Genomic DNA, 21,562 nt, shown 5'->3' on the forward strand with positions numbered 1-21,562 from the left:
CTGAAGGTGGTTTTCTTCTTTATTGAAAATTGCACCACAACATATCATAGACTCATAGAATGGTTTGTGTAGGAAGGGACCTCAAAGATCATCTTGTTCCAACACCTCTGGCATTGTCAGGAACACTTTCACTCGACCAGGTTACTCTGAGCCCCATCCAACCTGGCCTTGAACACTGTCAGGGATGGGGCATCCACAACATCTCTTGATGACCTGTTTCAGTGTCTTGCCTCCCTCACAGTAATGAATTTCTTCCCAATACCCAATCTAAACCCACCATTCTTCAGCTTAAAGCCATTCCCCCTTGTTCTGTTGCTGTATTGACTTGTAAAAAGTTCCTCTCCAGCTCCTTTGTAGCCCCTTTAGGTACTGGAAGGTTCTCTTCTCCAGGATGAACAAAATTACTTTAAAAGGTAAAATACCTAAATAGTAAGTTATTTCGTGTGGCTCTATTAACTTTAATGTTCCAATTATCTTAAATGGAAAAACAAAGCACCCCAGAACAAGGATAATAACTCTTAATATTTCATTTTCGTTGCCAAACTCTTCTTCAGAATTGATGTTTACCCTTTCCTGAAGCCCACCCCATAATAAACCATTTTCTTTCTGAGGGGAAAAGCTTACATCAGTGGATCAAACTGAAATATCAGCTCGTCTGGGCTTGGCGTGTTACCCAGGTTGTTGACTCAGAGTGTTTCACCAGACACATTAACTTCTAGGCCACGCACAAGTCCCATGGGAAGTTTTGCTCGTTTGTAGGACTCAAAGAAAATAATGCTTGAACTCGGTTACTTTTACCATTGTGTTATACCTTTTCCAGGAAAAAAAAGTAGCCTAACACATACTCGGATTAGACAGAAGACTTTTAAGCACCTTCTGTTTTGTTTCAGTCACTATTCTGCATTTCGCACATGTACTTCAGTTCAGGTTTCTACTATGTGTGGAGAATTTTTTCTTTGTTAAAATTCATATTTAGCTTTTGTGAGATTGTTTCAAAGGATGAATAATTTCTTCAGATATTTGAAGTTAAACTTGATCTATTCTATTTTGCTACTGTTCTCTTTACAGTCATTTCCCCACAGGATTAAAAGTTTTCTGTGTATCAGTGTTTAAAGTAATTTGTACTTGAAATTTGCCCAAGATCCTTCTGCTCTCAGAGTCATTATGTATTTATCATATATTACCATATTAATGTATGATACCAAGCATTCAACAGAAGATTATCTAAACACAAAATTAAAGGGAGAGCGTAGGTGTATTTGTTGTTTAAGAATTCTAGTGCTAGATAACAGTTAAATGTTTCAGCAGAAAAACACACAAAAACATTTGGAAACAGTTAAAGTCTGGTCTTAAATGGCAGTACAAATGAGAGAATTCAGAGCTCTAGACAGCTGGAGAGTTTTCCCCTCTTGATATCTGTGTCTGAAATACAAGTTGGATGTTTGGAAGATTCTGTGGAATGATTTTACATCTCTATAGTAAAATAGCATGACATTTTCTGTAGCTGAAATCCAGCACTTGAACAAAGATGGTAAATCTGTGTGATTATTGAGACTTTTTTGCTTCTGTTTCAGTTGTACACTCATGTCTGTTTAAACCAATTTTTGAGGACTCAGTGGCAGAAGTTGTCAGCTACACATTTCAGTACGTGGAGAAAAATATGCTCAGAATTTCCAAGAGGGTTAGATGGCTCAAACAGTATCTGAAAACTTGTTGGTAAGAAACAGAGAAAATTGGGTCACGATTTTTTTTGTAAATAGATCACTTTTCAATAGCTGTATTAATATTCAGGGCTTGAATATGCTAAAAAACCCCAGAAGGCATCCAATAATTTTAAAGTGAAATTTAGATTCGTGTTTTAACAAAGATATGACAAGCTTTCTATAGGATTATACATAGGCTCATAAAAACTTTGGGTATGTGTTTTAAAGGGAGAGTCTGTGGGTATGGCAGAGATGAACTAAGAATTTACAAATTCAAGTATTACCGTGAAAATGTATCTTTGGTTTCATAAACCACTGAACAGGAGGTCAGAGACCTGGCTGCAAATGTGCTGCAGTTTCTGTTCCTTCCTTGGTAAATAGAAATAAGCACCAGTAAATCTTCATTGGTAAACAGAGCTAAAATTGTCCAAATTATGGAGCTGAGATGCAGTATTCAGAAAGAGGAGTACTCCAAATCCTGGTGATGGCTGAAGTGCTGCTTTACTTTCTTCTAACTTCATTAACTTTTGCAACAAGAGTACAGCAATCACAGCTCTGACTCAAAATTACCAAACTGTGTGTTTAGTCATTGGCAATTTCATTCTTTGTTTTCCTCTTCACCTTTGTACAGTTTCAATTTAGTAATTCAGTTATATGAGAAGAAAAGGGACAACTAACTGATCTTGAAAAACAGAGATCAAAAATTTGATACAAAGACATCTATTACCTCCTTCCCAATGGACACATGGGTGGTGTGTTCCTGAAACAGAAGTGAGGAGCTAGTGTTTTTTCCAGATGGAGAGCACCTGAACAGTGTTTTGTCCCTTGAAAACAATTACTCTGAGAGGTCCCTTTGGCTTGTTTGATGCATGAGAACAGCATGTGGTAAAAAAGACCAGGAGCAATTGTAAATTCTATGCAGCCAGTGCTGGCTTCAGATGTTCTGGTTTAAGGCAGTGGCCACTGGTGTCAGTTCTGCTTGTTTTCTGTGTGACCTCTGGACATTTCCTGCTGTGTCCTCTCCCGTTTCTAGACTTCCATTACTGGCTTGTTTTTAAGCAACTACAGTTCTCTAAAATTGGTCTAGACCTTAGGCAGTGGGAGTAGTCATGTTTCACGATCAAGGCTGACATTCATGGTGGGGCAGTTGCCCAGATGTGATCATGGGTTGAGACCACTCCACAGAGCTTTTCATGCCTTGTATGGTTTTTACTTCCCCACTTAAATGTACTTGATGCAGCTTCTGGAGCCCTACTCCCAAAGCCAGGCTGACCTGTGTTAGGCACCAAATGAACATGGAACAAAGACATAGCCCCAGGTTCAAGGAGCTCACTAAAAGAAGTGAGAGAGATGGCAGAGCAGCTGGAAGGTGCAAGGAGATGCACTGGGCACAGCTCTTCCTACCAGCTGGCACTGAGGCAGTGCCGGCCTAAGGGGGCTGTCAGATCTAGAATTCAGCATCTCACAGGAGGATCAGGTGGTTGAAGTTCCCTGGCAGGGCTTCACCCATGCTGGGCAGTGCCCAGGCACAGCTGAGGGCTCACAAAAGCCTGACTGGCAGCCGTGCAGGCAGTGTGACTGCAGGAGGGAACCAGCTGCGTGTATGAGCTGTGCTCTGCCGCCGTCCTGCAGAGCCACAATGGCAGGGCTGGCCTTGGCCCATTCCCTGCCTGCTGCCAGTGGAGGCAGGAATGTTCCAAGTCCCGTGTGCAGTCCTGGCCACTACTGACTGTAAGGCACAAAAGGAGTTTTCTTGTTTGGTTGTGGGTTTTCATTGCTGTTGTTGAAAACTGGCTTAAAGCTTTGTTATTATTGGTGCTATCTGGTCAGTATGAAAGAGCGGCCTCTCTTATAGGCCCTGCTGGGTTATTATTCCAGATGTTTTTCTTTATACAGCTGTTAAGCAGGAAGTAGAACCAAAACCAAAGATTGATTTGAACCATTGTTTTGTCAAAAACCAGAACTGAACCTGAATTATTGTCTTCTCTTGACTTCACTGAATTCGGATCATCATTGGCCACAGCTGCATTCCACCCCAGCTCAAACCACACTGAAAAAAGCACAGAGCCTGACCACACTTTTAGGTGGGACTTTGAAGGCCAAGAGCCTGCATCTTTTCATGAGTGCAGCTGATGTTACCTTCAAGCCAACAACAGCTTTTACTGAGCATGTGTGCACATGTACATATTGTTATGTATTTATCAAGTGCTTTTGTGTACATCAGTTTATTTTAATGAAAAACACAGGTTTATATTGCATAATTGGAAGATTAAGGGCAGGCTACAGAAAGAAGTCTACCTATATAATACCAAAGTTTTAGCAAGTAGATGTATCATTTTAATCCAGCAAGACTCACACATCTCAGGAAACTTAGAATTTAACATTTCGTGTATATAGGGTTTGCCCCTATTTTCTGAAAGTCAGAACAACTTGATTGAATGCAGACTACAAACTTGTTCACTACAAACCTAGTTAAACATGAAATCTTATGGGATTAGCTTAATTGTTCCTTAAATAAAAAAGCTACTTTGTACACAGACTGCAATTTTATGCTTGCCAGATAAAGAAATGTGAACCTGTCCAGAGACATGGGGATTTGTCTGTGTAGGAGTATCACTGGGCCAACTGTCTTGCCTTTTGTGTGATATTGTGGTGTAAAACATCACTCCACTGGTTTCATTTTACAGAAAATAGTCTCTGTGGTGGTACCCTGTGGGAACTGAAGTATCAAATTCTATTTTCCCTTCAAAAATCCAACTCCATTCATCCCCTGCTCCTGACACTGCACTCTCCGTGGGCGTCAGCCGGTGCGTGGGCTTGGGGGATGCTGTGGCACAGCAGGGGAGCTGCAGGAAGGTGTTCCAAGGAAAGCAGGAGGTGCCACTCTGCCATGGGAGAGGCTGCCACAGGTAACACCATGGTGTTTGAAATGAGGGATGGTATCACTGATAAGATTACACAGTAACTAAGTAAATGAGGAAAATATTTTATTATTCCATTTTTAATTTTCAGAGGATTATGTGACACTTCTGATTAATAGACATTATTACTCCATCTGCAAAGTCTTCTGTTTTTCTTTGGCTTCCCTGCTGCCTCCTTGAAAGCAAGGGCTGCTGTAATTAAAGACTTTATTTGTTATATAAATGTAACCATAAAACATGTGGAGTTCCTATCTTCCAGAGCTACCAGACCAAGCAAATAAAGACAGCATTTCTGCAAGTGTTCTCAAGTGACCTATTCTGTTTAATCTCGTTTCCTTTCTTCCTAACCAGTCTTCTCAAAAAGCCTCTCCATGTCAGGGGCCAATTGTTTAACAAAGGCAATATGAAGCAGAAAGGAGAGGCTGGCCAGCAAACACTCAGAGGGAGAAGCTGGGACACTGCTGGATTCTGAACACCAGCAAGTCTCCAAGTCTGCACAAAAATGAGCAACCTATAGGTGAAAACAGCATGGGAAGGTGGTTTGAGCAACATTCACTCCCTCTTCACTACAAGAAGGATCCTTCACCACGCCTGGGCCTTTCACTAACCTGCATTTAGCAGGGTTGTGTTACCCCTCTGTCAGGCAACACATTCCAGTGTGTAGTTCTTGACTGCCTCATGGCATACTCTGCAAGTGCTTCCCCTTCACAGTGTCACTGAATGTTATTCAAATGTCCTGAATTTGTGGTCTCCAGAAATCGCCTTCTGAAAGTGGTATTAAAACCTGCCTACACTTGAGAGTCTGTTCGAGTCCAACAAGTGCCAAGACAGGTGTGGTTGCAGTGTCTGTGTATTGCTGACAAAGTGGTTGCACTTTCAATCCTGAACCTCCTTCACATCTTCTGCTGTGTACCAGGGGGGTGGTGGTGGCTGACGTTAACTCTTCTGCCACTGGCAGAATGTGGTGCATTTATATATTTGGTGTTTGTCATTGTCCCTGCAATCACATTTAAGTACCCCCAGTGAGACACTCATGCTCAGATTTTCTGCAGGAACTGCTGGGTCACTCCCAGTACACTAATTTGTCTGTCACAAAGTGTGAGTGGAAGACACAAGAGGACAGATTCCAAATCAGAGTGAGCTCTGCAGGTAGCCAGTGCTACTGCTCTGCTCTCCTCTGAGCTCCACTTACAGCAGTGGTTACTTGGCTTGGGCTCTTGAGCGTCGTGTAAAATCCTTATGGGTCCTCTGTGCTCAGGATTGATGATTCTTTCTTCTCTTTCAGCATCTTGTGAATAACTTAGAATTTTTCATGCTAATGCAACTCCCTCTCTTCCTGGTAAATTGCCTCATTTTGGGCTATTGGAAAGTGCTTAGTCTGGATTGCTTCACTGTAAGTACCTAATGGCTGCTGCTGCTTTCTCTATCATGTGCCTGGGACAAGGGTGAAATATCAGCAGAGAGCTGACACCACTTCAACCCCTAAAGGAGCGATAGTAGGAACTCCTCCTGTAGTTAGCCTCAAATGACTTTCATCTGTACCGCTTGAGCACACAGGATTGTTTCTGCAGTTTAACAGTGTGGCACAGATGAGATGGCAGTGGATAAATACAGTAAACATGCGGTGCTAGTGAAGTTGGAAAAGTTTCTTTTTTATTTTAACAGTATCAGGGTTTTACCTCTTGTTTTTCCATGCCTGGGAAATCAGGAATGCCTTTGCTCTCAAGACCTTGTAATCTAATGCCAGGTCTTGCTGACTTTTATAGTTGAACCTTAGTACCTCATTTCTTGTGTGGTCCCTTTGCCTTCCGTAACACTCCTCACAATGAGGTTGGCAGCTCTTACCCTGGAACCAAGCTGATTACTTCTCTGGGCTCAGGGTCTGGCTTTGAGATAAGATGCAATCAGAAAAGATGATAAATATTTCAGCAAGTAATCAAATGTGTGAGAGCTGTCTGGTTATTATCTTTGGATTAGTATCTGAGATTAGTATCTGTGAGCAAACTTCAATGCAAATGCATCAGAGTCCCATCAAAGTGGTAGTAAATATGTGTGGCTGATAAATCTATTGACTATTTTTTTCCCTTTGTCTAAATTATTTAATGGAAATTGTGGGACTGCATTAGATGGTCCTGCCCTTTGCTGCTCAGCTGTCCTTTCAGCATTTCACTTCTTTTACAACTACAGTGTGGTCATGATAAATTTTCTACACGTTTTTAAGTAATTTCCCAAGTGCTCTCAAAAAGGGGGCAGCAATTCATTGCTGTTACTTTAGGCAATTATTGCTGAAATCTACAAAACAGTGTTTTGGAATAATTAACCTTAGTTAACCTTAAGCCTTGAAAGGTTTTCTAGTGTTGCTCAGCAGCCTGTAAGCTCACAGTTGTGCGTTCCTACATTCAGAGCTGTTGCAAGTTCACAAACCCTGTCGAGTGAGCTCTGTCTGCTTTACTGATTCCAGCTCACGCAAAGGCACAGCACTGTACAGCTCAACTTGTAAATGGCGTTTCTGGGGGGTTTTTGTTATTATATTTCTGTGTAATACTTTCCAAACCCTACTTTATTGTATCTTGCAGTTAAAAAACCACCTGGATATTCCTTTTCAATTCTCTGGTTTTTTTTTAGACTATCTCTAAGCCCTTAGCCTTGCATGTTTTTGTAATGTGTAAGACAGACGCAGAGGCTTCAGAAGACTTGTGCAGCTGGTAGCTTTTTGATGATTTCATTTCACAGTTCTTTGGAAATAAATGTGGGTACTAATGAGAACAATGAGTAAAATGTCAGTTGCACAAAATATAAGTGATCTGTTCTAGAAAATACAAACAGTTCTGTCAGTTTACCTGTGCATTGTTCTACTTTAGCAGAGTATAAAAAGTAAAGTCTGATGGATGTATGGTAATGATGCAAATGTTTTGATCCAAGGAGACATCCTAAATTCTTTATACTAGACCTTTTAGTGACTGGGAGGTGGGGATTTGTCCAGGTGTCCTTTGAACCTTGTGAGATTATTAAAGTGAATGGTATAAAGCTGAATTGACAGTACTGACATACATGGAAATAAATGCATGGGATGGGGATTTACAAAAGAGGTACAAGTTCACAGGAATGGCAAGACTGCCATGCATGGGAAATGGGGGAAATGAACATTTACAACTTTCTCCAAGTGGGAAAAGTGGTTGTGTGGAATCTCTTTAAATATCTGCTTTCACAGGAAGTAAAATCTTATTTATTTATCTCAAGTAAAATATTCATTGCTCTGCTGGAAGAGAAATGAGAGCCATGATGAGTTGAAAGAGTTAAGCCAGTTACAATCAGCATCTAAGGTCTTCATGAAGCAGTGAAATTCTGAGTGCTAGAAGGGAATATAATCAGTTTTATACATGTTCAAATTAATACAAAAATGCTACTCTCCCACTTTTGCTGTACAGCCTGGGTTTTAGAATGTCAAGAAAGTATTTGACATTTACAAGAGACTGCAGGCACTAATACAAATCATTTTTATCCATTTATGCATTTTAACCACCATGATGAGTGAATTGTTGGCTCTGCGCAATTAGTCTCTATGCTTCTTGACAATATAACCACAGATTTTCACAAATTCTATTAATAATGCAAGGTGGAAGCTCTGTTCTCCAAGTCTGCTATTTTTCTTCGAGAAAAACATTTAATTTCTAACAAACCTGATATAAATAGGCCAGCTGACAAGTATCCCAAAAGAACAGAATATGCTTGGAATAGCAAGATTCGAACTGACATATTTTTGGCAAAAAAAAAAAAAAAAAAAAAAAAAAAAAAAGTTATACAAGCTGTATTTGTCTGAAAAATTAAAAATAGAAGCCTTTGTCATAATGGCAAGAGAAGCCAGGTTGAGTCATGATTGATGTCACTTGCAAGAATACTTTAAGCTTAGAAAATGACATCAGAATCATCAGAATTTGGTAAGATTTAGAGCGGTTCCTGAAGCCAGGGTGCTGGGGATTCAGGAAGATACTTTGTGGATGATACACAGCACACTGCCAGACATCATCTGAACAGAAGCCAGGAGTTACGGTGCTTTCAGATGACTTTTCCGAGTGATGGGTATAATTTGTTTTAATAACATTCATTTTAAGTTAAATGCATGTTTTTGGCTTTTTAGATTTGATGCAATTCCCCATTTCAGGCTGGCAGAGCAGTCCATCACTGCCTGACCTCTCCCCTTATCCACTTACATGACAAGTTTCCAAGAGCAGTCAGGAGTGCTTTCCTTATTACCACAAGTCTGCAAATACAGCAGGATCTCTTTCCATTTACTCTTCTCCAGTTTTAGTGCTCAATTCCTGCTGACTTTACTACTGAGCATTTATAAGTCAGACTGTAACAGCACATATGTATGTTAGAAGTATTTCTTCTAGCTCCCAGGCTAAAACTAAACTTTGTCTGTCTGTCTGCTACTGCTGGTGTTAAAATGGAAGTAACAAAACAGAAAAGGCGCTTGGATTTCACTTTATTAAAGATAACCAATAAATCGTGCGGAGCCCAGGTCACGGAGAGGCTGAGCAGAGCTTCTGCTGTGCGGAGTAGTGAACCTCTTGGGAAAAGTTTCTTACATTTCTCCTTTGATTTGTCACATATAGAAAGTCTTTGCTCCTTAAAATATTTTTAGTGTGCAAATCAGTATATTTAAGCTATTTAAGCACAATGCTACTTCTGATCTGGTTAGGTCTGTTTTGCTTTTAAATATGAAGAGAAAGTAAACTGCAAATCACGTTTCTAAGCAGACTTGGGATTGCATTTAGCAGCAGCATGTTTTGTTCCTAAAAATGATAGATATTAGTGAAAAACAGAGTTTTACACTTGCTTGGCTGCATGCCTTTCACAATATGCATAATCAGTTTTCATAACTAAAATGAGTTCGTTCCAGGAAAATAAAAAGTTCATTCTGCAAGCAGCTCCATGGCTGAAGCGTGTGTGTCAGCGAAGAGCCGCCGTTATCTGCCGTTTCGATTTGCACGTTGTGCTCGTTCCTGTTCTGTTTGAAGAGCCAAGTGGTGGATGAATTATTCCTGGTATTCCTGACTTTTACTTCAAGCCAATAAACACCTGTGTGCGACTGGTCTGCCAGAGCCATTCCATGAAACATCTGGGCATGCTCCAGCCCTGGGGCTACTGGCGTTCAAAACAGTTTTCCCTGATCCTGCTGCTCACTGCAGCTGCAGTCGGGCCTGATTACATGCAGGAATTGGATCGGGAATCCCATCACTCCATGCACCCAACTCTCCTGGTGGCATAAGAGGCAGAAAAAAAGACAAGGGTTCTGGTTGATTATGCCAGTGGTGAGGCAGAGGGAACTGTGTGAGATTCCTTTGGGCAGAGGGAGTTTTCCATGGCCTCCTGTGTTGTGTAGCATGCAGAAAGGACCCGTGCTGGAGGATGAATCTTGGCATAGTAAAAGTGAATGTGCTCTGTACAACTTTGTTGCAGCTGTTGGAAGGACACAGTGAATGAAGCAGACAACTGCAGAGAGGAGAACATGTTTTCATGATTAAGGCATGAGTGCAGCTCTGGGGAACCAAATAATATCCCTGCCTTTGCCACAGATTTCCTGTGTGATACGAGTCACTTTGCACACGTGGCTGTTAATTCTGTTTTTCATGGTGCTTGGTATGGAGGAGTGTAATTTGTAGAAGTGCCACTGCAAACTGTAGGCAGTGGGAGCTGTGCTGAACACTGAGAAAGCAGGCAGCCTACATCCAAATGAGGCAGGCAAGCAAAGTGGAGGCAGGGATTACAGAGATAAATCTTCGTGACTTCGGTTTCTGTGTTGAAGAACAGCTTGAAGGGGTTTGTCCTTCTTAAACTTGTCCTTTCCTGTACCTAAAATAAGAGCATATTTCTAGTTAAATACAAGTGCAGTATTTGTGAGCAATTGCTGAGTTTCAGATACATCTGCTAAGCTGAGAAGTAGTAAAGTTACTGTTTAGCACTTGTCTATCCTTGTCTTTCTTCTTTATCTTTTTAAATGGAAAATTTATTATGTCACTGAGCAGTTACTGAAGAAGTCCTTATTAAAGCAACATTGTGAATACTTGTATGCTTTTACTGGCCATATGCAAAGTTAGAGATTCAGTAACCTGTGTTTTCCCATAAAGTGCAAAACAAAAGGGTTAACAGTACGGCTAGAATGAATAAAAAAGACTATACTGTTCTGTTGGTAAAAGTTGAAAAGGCCAATAGGACACTTTATGGGAAGGTACTTCTTGAAATGAAGAGTTATTCATCTGCTTACACACAAAATAAAGCGTGATGGTTGTATTGTGGATCTTATGCATCATTACATTTTCATTACATGAAAAAATGAATTTTGTATGGAAGCCATCCTTCTATCAAGATGGGCAAAGGCATATGTGAAATGGAAAAATGAGAACAAGAAAGCAGAAAACTCCACAGATTTCTGTCGTATAATTTTGTCACCTTAAATATTCTAATTTCTTGATGTTGTAATCCAGTGTCAAGGACAATTACAATTTGCTTTTTAGGAGTACTATTTATTTTGCATATTCACCATATTTTATTGGAAAATTCTTCAATTCCCCCACTAGTTAATCACAGTTTTTTAAAACAATACATTTGGGAGTGCCTGTTTTATGTAACTGGAAGAGGTATGCTCCATTCCACCAGAGGTGTTAGTTACATAGGTGACTAGAAAATTACAGGATTTTTTTTTTTTTTTTACTTTAGTAATCAGAAACACTACATACTACAATGGAAATCCTGCTATTTTCTAAATTTTGTTTATTTGAGATGTAACCTATATTTTTGTTGGAACACAGATTATACTCTTTGGATGTACACAAGGCACCAAAAGTGGAATTCAGGCAATCCAAATCCACAAAAGTGATTCAGAAAAGCTCTGCTTTACTGACTGTAAAATCTGAATTCACTTGGCTCCATTGTTTTGCTCCATTCTGCTAAGTCCAAAGCTCAGGTTTCTGTAAGTACATCGAACTCTCAATTTCTACTTTCAGCTTCTTTCAATTCCACTGAAAGAGAAGCCTGGACTTGGTTCCTTGAAGCAGTCCAGGTACCCTGAGCACACCTACCACTTACTGACGCCACTGGCTGCTACCAGGATGGATCTCACTCATGTCCACGGCTCGTGGGTGCTTGGCAATTGCCCATGGCCTTGTGGAGTTGTCCAGTAAAGAGGTGAGTTACAGAGCTGAGTTCCTGCATGCTTCAGAGTCCCTGCCTGACTGTGCAAAGCTTCAGCCTGTTTTATAGAAGGAAATCCCACTGGACAGGGACTGGAGCTCCGTGGAGAGTGACTTAGGGCCCTGCAGCCACACAGGCATCCCCAGGCTCCAAAAAGAAGTGGAGGGGTTCAGAAACCCCTCCACACTCACCATTCCTGTTTGGCAGACTCAAGAGCTGAGTACAGAATGTCTGCGTGTGCAGTGCAGCATGTTCACAGAATCTGAAAGCTGTAAAATGTTTTGATATGTATTTGATATGGTCTGCTCTCAGTCTCAAACACAGCATATATAATTATCACCAAAAGCAGAAATCACCAGATCATCCTTTATACTTACTAGTGTAGTAGACAACATCAAGTATTTCTAATTACTGTATTCTACTTCTACAGAGAATAAAATAAAGCTGGGTTTAATTGTAAAGTCTCAATAGAGTGAGATTGCAAATAATTTGCCCCCCTGAAGATTCTACTCAATCCTTCCCCATGTGGAGTATTTAATTCCAGTTCAGCTTACTTTAAACTGAACGGCATTTTTGTGCCAAATTAGGACAACTAAGTCCTTCCACGCAGAAAACTACTGAGCTCACTGAATATTTTTCTGTCTTGGTGCCAAACCATACAGTAATCATACTGAGGATATGGATGGAAGAAACGTTTCTCTGCACAGTAATTCCATATAGGAATCACTATTGATTACAGTGAGGCTACTTTATGGGTGGTGGTAAATTATGAGGTTTCTCTTGTAAGTGAGAACATTGATTTACATGAGTAATGCAAAGGCTCACACGTAAACTGAACTCAAACTTTAACTGTCAGCCGTAACACATCTATTTATACCACAGATCTGTGCTTAGCTACTTATATTTAATTACAATCAGTTGTGGTGCCTCCATTTTCTGTGTTTACCCAGAGAATCACATTTCTGAGGTCAAATGGAATGACAGTTATACTGTAGTTATTTGAAAACATGCTTAGTTGTACATTCTGCCTGTATTTGAGGACTGAATTTCTGCAGAAGAGAGGATGAGTATGATTCATCAGTCCTTCCTTACATGAATAAAATTTCACACACATCAGTTTTAGTCAGGGCATAGCTGTGCTGCACAACACGGTGCTGTGGAGAGATACCCAGAGCAGCTCAAAAGGAGCCAGCTCGGGTAACTGGAAGCAGTTTAACCACATTGCTTAATGCTGCAAACTGTCTCATTTTCCCTGTTTTTTAGCAAAGTAAATTAGCTTTGACAAAGCACTGCACAAATAGGCTACCCTGCTCCCAGCCCATGAGCCAGCTTTGGCACCAATTTCTACAGCGGACTTACTGTGCAGTACAGCACAGCACAGCTTGTAGTAGATGCAAAAGACTGCTTGCATAAAATGTGCAGATTCTGATCCTCAAATTTTATTCTGCACTTACTCACTTTAATGGCATAAAACATTTTTAATTCTTAAATGTCACTGCTTAAAATTCAGTGGGATTACTGAACAAGAACATCAAAAGACTACAATAAACAAATCACTAAAGAGCATCAGTTTAGGCTTGTCATGGTCAAATATGCTTTGATTGTTTATTTTATTTATTTACTGACAGCAGTAGCAAACTGCTAATTGGTAGTAGATTTAGTCAGACTCTTATGCCCAACTTTTACTGACCTTTGGCATCATTATTTCCAGCACAAAAGGCTTTACCAAAATTTTAACAGATCACACGCCTTTCACACTGAAGTCTCAGAAGAAAAATGTCATTAATAACTAAAGTATGTTTTAGAATGTCACAGGACCTACTTTTTTTTTAAGAATCTGGAAAAATGAAGTTTTGTTGCCTGCTTTCTCACAGTACTGTTAATAGACCAAATCTTTCATCCCATGAAATCAATGACAGAAATCCACCGATGATCACAGATGCAGATACTAAAGTCTCGCCATATACAGTTTTCCAGGAGGGATAGAATCTCTTTTCATCTCTCAGAAATTATTTCAAACTTCCTAGTAAGATAGGCTTTTGGCATCATAATCAGCAACTTTTTCAATACCACAGCAGTATATGCTAACTTGATATTCCCGGAAAAAATTACATTAAAAAATATACAATGTTATTCTTCCCAAATCTAAACACAGCACATATACATGCATTTTGATGAAGTGCCCTGCTTCAGCCCCAAAATTTTACATTCAGAGTTGAAGGCTTGCTGAAAATCAACAGCTCCTTTAATAAGCTAAAATACTAATTTATGCATAAATTGGATAGAAGAGTTTTAAAAACTAGATAGCTTTAATCTCTATCTCTGCTTGAGTTAAAATATAAAAACATAAGAGCTACATGCCACTCCTACAATAAAATACCTAACTACCTAACTGTGGCAGAGCTCCAGATCCTCCAGAAGAACGTTAATGATCCTAAATTTAAATTAAAATACTTGAATGTATGCAGTTATTACCAGAAAAAGAACTGGAAAAAATCAGAGGAAAAATGTACCCATATGGAGGACTCTAATATCCATGGCACAGATCTTGAGAACAATACCAGAAAATTGGCTGAATTAACTGTATCAGAATGTACACTATGCAAGACATGTATATGCAACATACATTTCTCCTTCTCTCAATAAAAATAATTTTGATAAAAAGGCAACTTTCCTCCACAAATTGAAGTTCTACTGTAAAAGGATTTGGAACAGAACTATAATCACTGTTCTCATCCATGCAGGACTTCATTTTCATCCAAGCTGAGTGAAGATGTCATATTCATCAAGAATATTCTGTGGACTTAGAATTGGCTTTTTATTTTGCTTTGTTTAATAGCTCACACACAGCGCAATCACTATGAAGCAGAAATTTTGATAAATACATTATTTTTCTACCAGGCACTGGATTAATGCTCAACCTTGCAACATCCAACTGTTGCTCCATATTAATTTTACAGCCAATTGCTGCTCAAACCCTGTAGCGATTTGGCTTTATTCTGATCTGCACTCCTCTCACAATTTCACATTTTCCCATATAATATTACCGTACCACCATAAATGATAGAAGCAGTCTCTTCAAAACCAGTGATTGCTCCAAGGTGCTTGAATTTCTGCCTTGAAATGACCTACAAAGAAGAGAAAACGCCCTGATGTCAGTCTTGGCTTTCTTTCTGATTATATAACAGCGGGAAAATGATACTTTTTTTTTTACTTTTATTTTTATATTTGTTTTGTAAAAACTATGCAGGGAATTATCCAGAATTACTGTTGGTGATTACCTAAGGAGTGAAATGGGGCTACCACAGTACTGGGAGCTGAATAACTGGGAAGTATTTTAACTGTCTCTCTAACCATGTAGTGAAATTTTGTGTTCATATTCGCACCTCGTGTGAGAATCTGCTCTTCAAGAAACAGTCAAACTTTCTCTCCCGATTTATATCCCCACATTACAGTCCAAAATGCTTTTCACCAATAACTTCCATTTTTTTGTCTAGGAAAAGAAATTAATAACTGGAGACTACTTATGACATTCTATTTCTAATTTTAAAACAATCTCCTTTTCACACTCCCACCACAAAACAAACAGCCTAATCCTTTTTTCCTCTTTCCCCTTGAAAAAGGACGCAATTTATAGAAACTACCAAGAAAGTAAAAAGCATTTGAGCATGTCAGTAGCATTCACTTGCAAAGGTTTTATGTTAAAAAGCTAAAAGTGCTGTTTTATGTTTGAAAGCTAAAAACGCTGTCCGCATGTACAAGACACACTGCCTGCAGTATTGCTTTTAATAACAAATTATTGTAAATGTCTAGCACTACAAGCTAAATCTATAACTAAGAAGTGTAGCTAGCAGGTTTTCTGCATACATTTAAAAATAATTCTCTATTTTTACTTGCCAGAAAGTTGAATTCCTTTCAAAATTGCAAAGGTGCAAAGTCTTTCTGGATACATCCAATTTACAGTAATTTGCAGGGTTATCACTTAGTCCATTACACTTAGCACACATTGTTTTGGATACATATTCTTGCTTTGATTTTGTTTTGCTTTGTTTTGTTTTAATTTAATCTCTACTACTTTGGAGAAAAGTATCACTGCTAAAATTACATTAATTTTTATAGTGGGAATTAAAATGCCTGATTTACACTGAAGCCTTAAAAGGCTGCTATATCCTTCTGATTGCTGCACAGAAACTGTATTAACTTTGTAGTTATAATCTACTCACAAAACCAATTCAGCTCACTAATGAGCAAGTTTTAAAAGACACAAGTAGTTTCCATTGACACTGAATTGCTAAACTATTAAGGTCAGAACAATTAACTAGTTCTAGGAAATGCATTTTATCTGTACATGAAAAGGCATAGATATTATTTCTCCCTGGAAAAATATAGGCAAAATATGGGGTTTTTTACAAAGAAGGATCAATTATAAAAATAATTAGCCATTAATGCTTTCTGTGTGTAAGGGCTGTACCAGTACATGAACAAGTTAAGGTGTCTCATTGAGTCAATACTTTGGTGACTTCACCTGTAAAAATCAGCATTTTAAAACAATTCCAAATTTATTAATATACTTAGAAAAACCTGCTTCAGACTAGCTTTCTCCAAAGCTTTCTCCCTCAGTATTATTAGGCACACATATTTTTTTGCAAAAATTTCAAGGCAAAATATTATATGAAAAGGAAATTTAAGTTGATGATACAAAAAAGATAATGTAGGATTCAAAAGTAAAATCTTTGAATGTAATTATTCCCTACTAAAGTATTACAAACCCAGGAAAAAACAACCTAAGTTTCACTGAAGTGACATACCACCATCTTAGGGCCCCTGATAACCTGACCTGTTTTTTTTTTCTCAATGCTACAAAGAAAACAATCAAATTAATTTGCTGCATCTTTCAAAACCACAGTCCTCTAACCTAGTGTTCCAAATATTACTATGACACAGTTACAGTCACCTAGTTATTACACTAGACTGATAATTTCTTTCAAATTCTACTCAAAAATCTTCAAAATTTCTGGGTAATAGTAAACAGAAATCAACAAAAGGGAATAAATGGCCACCAACAAATAGAGGGAAGTCTAGTAACACAGTTCACATTCTGAAATATTTTTTTATTGATAGAAAATGATTAAATCACATTCAATCTTGGACTGTAAAGCATGAATCCCATCTGGAAGCCATTTCTAAAAAAGAGCAGCGGGATCTCTGTTATTGTCATTGTTTAGAAATTAACTGTGCAGATATTGTCAATCTATCACTCATTAACCAAAATATTGTCTCTTCCACATTTTCTTTGAAGATTTTTTAGTAACTCTTTCTTTGCCAGATACCCATGCACACCCTTGCACACCTCTGCCCCTTTCATGAAGTCCCATTTGAAAAGTGTCCTTTTCTGTTTCTTAATTTCTAGACCCAAGAGAGTGTACTACACAACGTCCAAGCCTGAAAAATCCTCACTGCAAATAATTTGTCATTTTTTTAAGCAGTAATTACTCAGTAACAAGATATAAGTAGGGGAACACAAACAGAAATCAGAGACTGGGTGAAAAATCAGTAGTCCTTTTTTTTTTTAAAGATTAGGTTTTACACATTGTTTTCCATAGAATCTTGATTAAACAAAAGACATCAACAATTCATCATGTCCTCTGCTTCATTTTGCATTCTCATGTACATCACCTCTTGAGCTGAAACCCTGCCTTTCCACAAAGCACTACTCTCCAGTTAAAAAAAACCCCAAACACACACAAAAACCAAAACACAACAACAAACAACAGGTTACCAGCAATTAAGATGCATAAAAATGCTTGTTAAGAACCCCAGGCACCTAAATGGTGCCTTTGTACTGATACAAAATGAAATAAAAACATTGTTAAATTCTTTACATCAAAAGAGTAGGACTTCAGGATTTTTTGTGAATGCCAAAAATATGTAAATTTTGCAAGAAAGGCAAGCTAATGAACAATAAAAATAAATTGATGAATATGATATTGTTTTCTGCTGATTTTCAGCCTGTCTGACAAACTGCCCATGAAGCTGATCAGCTAAACTGCTATTTAACAGGAGGATTAGCTGGTATGATTGACCTTTTTTACTTTATGTAAGCCTCTGCAATTTTTTTTATAATGGGCGTTACTGTTCTGCTTCAACAGTAATAATTTACACCCTCCTCTATAATAATTTGAGGGAAAATATACATGAAAAATTGCTTGCACATTCTGGCTGCAACTTTTAGATTGTAAAAAAAATTTCCACTTGCCTTATTCTCCATGTTAACAAATTCTTCATATTCCCCATTTCTTTGTGCCAGTAAGAAATGATCTCATCTTTTGTTACTGGCAAAGATCTCACCTACTGTTTTATAAAATGTCTTTTACATTCAAAATGTAAAAATAACAGAGAAAAAAATCATTCCTACATAAATGTACTACTACCAGTTTACAGAATTAGCCAAACATGGTGCAAATGCAATCTCTGGGTAGGTGCAGTTCCTGAGTGAGCTGGTTTTGAGAACACATTGCAGATTTACTGCCTGCAATTTTTTTGCACACTGATTTTGGGGCACCAAGAGAGTACTTTCATATTTCTTTAAGTAATTACTTAACGTCTGATCCTTCAGGCAAAATTTTCTTCCAAGATATCCATTTATACTCTTGCACTGGGTAAATGAGGGAGTACCTATGTACTTACTTTTCAGTGATAACTGATGTAAAAAGGCAAGATTCCCTGTCATCCAGGAAGATATGCCTGAATGTAACCAAGGGAATAACCCAGAGCTCAAATACCAATGCAGTAACTGCAGCAATGACTTGCTACAGCTGATACATGTCTGAAAACATGCAAAAAACTGCAGAGCACAGAGACTACCAGCAGGAACAGAAATTATTCATGTCAATTCATTATTTTCAAGACCACAACCCTCTATGAAATATGTTTCAAATTTAATATTAGATTCAAAAATTACTTTGTAAAAGAGGAAGAGGATGGGGACCAAAACATAAAGACCAGATACTATAAATATTTCTTTTGTTTAAAAGTGTAATTTGATTTTATGAGGGCAAACTGCAATATTATATGCTCAAATCCTGCAGAAAGTTGCAAACTCATCAGCTGAAAATAAAAGTAATGGATTAAAAATTAGTTGATTTATTCAATTACAAGGTGACAACAACCCCCAAATGTGAAAACCAAATGTAATCCTAGAATGTAGTAGCTGAGGAGCTTCCAAAAGAGATGAAGACTATTAATGCCATTGTAATGGAACTTGATGAAAGGATCTTTAGAAACAGTGTTGAATCTATTTTATAAAAAAAGCTCAGACTGGAACACAGGGCAATTAGGGATACTAAGATGGTAAAAGAAATTAAGAACTTGCAGTCTGAGTCTAGAGGAACTGTACTGGTTTAGCCAAACAAAGTTAAATCTAGGAGAAAATATTCTAATTCATAAAATGGGTGTAAAATCTGTGGAGGAAAACTAGCCATGGAAAATAAGGTAAAGAACCGACGTTTTTACAAGAAAAAAATACACAAAAACTAGTCATATAAATTGAGTTTATAAATTAAATCAGATGGTTCCTAGGCTTCAGAAGAGTTACAGCAGTCTTCCTAGAACTCCTACACTACAAACTCTGCATTAGCCAGCCACAAGGAAAAAAAGTGGGAAGCCTCTGACTCTTGAGCATCCATAGGCATTGCTTCTAATACCCAATCCCAGCAGCATTCCTCACTGCTGGCTTGCAGAATCTGCTCTGCTTTTTCATCTTCTGACTTACCTGTTCCCACTGAAAGTTCCACTGGTAACTAAACTTGAGCTAGTTACCAAAGCTCCTTTTATGGCCAGTGGAGATGCACAGCCTTTGAGGGCACACCATCCCATTTATCTCTGCCATTGAAATATCTTTTCTTCTTGCAGTTCAGTGGAAGAGAGTGATCTCATTTAGGAATTCTATTTCTTTCTCCACCGACTTCTTGCTTAAAATACTCAGCTCTGTGTGAAAACTCACTGTCTTCACTCCCCACCTCCCATGGCAGGGATACTTTTATTCCCTTTCACATTTTGTTTCTTGCACCTTCTGCCCTCAAAATCAATGTTTAAAGAGTCATCACTTCAGTAAAATGAAGACATTTAATCCCTTCTGGAAATGCATTCATATATAGTATTCCATACAGCAAAGAAATTGCATTAAGCCTTTAACCAGGCTTTTAACTACAAAAATTCTCTTTCAGTTTAACCTAATAAAATTAGTAATTTTCTATCTTCTCTAAGTTAAACAAGTAAAGCAAGAAAAGCCAATGCTGTTCTTAAACCATTGCTGTGCAGATTGCATGTACTTACACATAGTTACTGCTTGAAAGTTTTGGTAAATCAAATGTATATGGACAATCCATGCAAAAAAAATTTGTATTAATCCCATAGTGTTATTCTGTGAGATACGCCCCACATACATCCCATGACCTTCCTCATTATTAGAAGTTTCTTACCCAGCTGATTTCTCCGTTGGTAAAATAACTCTTGGCTAAGTTGACTCTGTGGTGTTGGAAGCTGGGTACTTCTGCTGGACTGTCCTCAAAAGGATTATTTTCCTGTGCCCTCATAAGGACACATATACTGTAGTGCTGACCAGAGCTTCCCAGCTTCAGCCAGTGTACAGCAGGTAGCCATTCCTTCCTAAGGCAAATCTAAGTCCAATTTTTATCATCTGATACGGATTTTGATGGAGACAAATAGCAGAACTGGAGAAGTAATTTGCAAGCGGGAAGTCAGAGAATATAATTCTTCTTGGCTCAGTGGTATAAAAGAAGAGACAATGCATGACGAGTTCAGTAGGAACTTTGTAACAAAAATTTATCCAGAGTAATGGCTCATTCAGCAACATCTAGATTGATAATGGAATTTGGGGAATAGTGTAGATTTCCATTCTGTGTTTGGGGCTGTCTATCTGTGCGTGTACAGTGCTGTGTTGCCCTCAGCAATTGAAAGGAGTTTATTCACTAGCACTGCCCATACCTATTTCCTTCGCTTCCTTCAACAAACACAAATTGTACATTACATTTCCTTTAACAATGAGCATTTCAAGCATGATCTGCCACACTACCTCAAGAACTGAAAGTGGTCAATTTTAACCTTTATTAATTAAAGCTGTTTTTCTGCAGCCGCTGACAGCGAGGGAAAGGTTTAAGGCTGTCCTGGCTAAAATTCAAGCTAAAAACGGCTCCGTGGTCTCCCTTTAACCTCTGGTGCAAGATAACTCTAGTTACTGCATTATTGAACTCGGTACACAGCCGCTTCACGAGTTCAAACGCCGCTCCCCTTCCCTTCCGACGAGGCCGGGCCGCGGCTGCTCCGCTGTCCCGGCAACGCCGCCCGTCCCCACGGCAACGCCGCCGGTCATGGCGGGGCGCGGCGCGGCCGGCCCGGGACGAGGTGAGGGCCGAACATCGGGCGGGCTGCGTGCGACCCCGGCAGGGCCGTGTCCCTGCTGCGGGCCCTCGGCTCCTGCCGTGTCCCTGCTGCGGGCCCTCGGCTCCTGCCGTGTCCCTGCTGCGGGCCCTCGGCTCCTGCCTGCCTCCCTTCCCACCCTGGACCCTGCCCCGCGCTCCCCACACGGCCGAGGCCGCCCCGGGCCCGGCGCACTCGGCTGCCCCTCAGCCGCCCCTCGGCTGCCCCCGCGGATCCGCCGTTCGCGGAAAGCACCGGGGGGCCGTGAGGGCCGTGTCTGTCCGCCTGCACAGGGGGATTTTAACA

At 39.3% G+C, this 21,562-nt stretch overlaps 1 protein-coding gene and 1 long non-coding RNA gene across 2 annotated transcripts in view; one reads left to right on the forward strand and one right to left on the reverse strand.

Moving 5' to 3' along the window:
* Positions 1-8,568: 8,568 nt before the first annotated feature.
* On the reverse strand, positions 8,569-19,819 carry LOC140682589 (uncharacterized). The gene is made up of 3 exons (XR_012054469.1): positions 19,590-19,819; positions 14,871-14,946; positions 8,569-10,480 (listed from the first exon to the last, which is right to left on the reverse strand). It is a non-coding gene; the product is annotated as an uncharacterized lncRNA (long non-coding RNA).
* A 1,316-nt stretch (positions 19,820-21,135) lies between these two features.
* The window catches only part of ODAD2 (outer dynein arm docking complex subunit 2), a 74,435-nt gene continuing 74,008 nt past the window's right edge, over positions 21,136-21,562 (forward strand). The window contains exon 1 of the mRNA XM_072925411.1: positions 21,136-21,241. The gene's annotated coding sequence lies outside the window, so the exon portion shown is untranslated. The remainder of the gene's footprint in view (positions 21,242-21,562) is intronic.

This window comes from Taeniopygia guttata, chromosome 2 (assembly GCF_048771995.1).
Source record: "Taeniopygia guttata chromosome 2, bTaeGut7.mat, whole genome shotgun sequence".
In the NCBI taxonomy this organism is placed as follows: domain Eukaryota; kingdom Metazoa; phylum Chordata; class Aves; order Passeriformes; family Estrildidae; genus Taeniopygia; species Taeniopygia guttata.